We start from the raw sequence: 900 nt of genomic DNA, 5'->3' as shown, positions 1-900 counted from the left end.
CTCAATGGAACTCGGTCAGACGACTAACCGCACGCCGCTCTCCTTAGTATGGAGAACAACTGGAATGGTCTCTGCATGTAAAGAAAGCGCCCTCAACTAAAATAATAATGGGGGTTGGATATTCTATGTAACATCCATACTTGTAGGCTACATTGTTACAGGATTTGAACTTCGTGTTTTATAGTCTGGGGAGATCAAGCCTATTTGAAAAGACATTAAGCTATTGAATGGTGGTGGTACAGGTCGTAGGCCTACATGTCTGGACAATTTTATTCTAATATGTTTCAATAATAATAATCTATATCCTATTTTTTTGTGGACTAGAGGAATTACACCAAAACCTGCACCAGTGTGTCAGTGCAATCAGACCATGTATGTAGGACAATGGTATTATAATTCATTTTGATTCCACATGATGATTCTTATGCCATTTCTCTGTTTGACCAACAGGTGGCACATGAACTAATCGATGTTTGCCATGGATCCATTTTCATCATCCTGGACAAACTTTATCGCGTTTTTAGAGAGATACTTTCATGATATTGCTGAGTAAATGTTCGTGTGTGTGTGTGTGTGGGGGGGGGGGGGGGGGGGTGATTTGTTTGGATTTCTACAGCAACAACATACATATTTTCCATGATTGCACAATCTGTTGCCATATTTATTTTAATTTTATTTAACTAGGCAAGTCAGTTAAGGACAAATTCTTATTTACAATGACGGTCTACCAAAAGGCAAAATACATCCTGCTGGGACGGAGGCTGGGATTATTAAAAAAATAAAAAAATAAACATAAATATAGGACAAATCACGACAAGAGAGACCTAAGACAACAACATAGCAAGGCGGCAACAAATGACAACACAGCATGGTAGCAACACAACATGACAACAACATGGT

This window comes from Salmo trutta, chromosome 15, assembly GCF_901001165.1.
Source record: "Salmo trutta chromosome 15, fSalTru1.1, whole genome shotgun sequence".
Taxonomy (NCBI): domain Eukaryota; kingdom Metazoa; phylum Chordata; class Actinopteri; order Salmoniformes; family Salmonidae; genus Salmo; species Salmo trutta.
Note: the sequence above shows the minus strand (reverse complement) of the source record.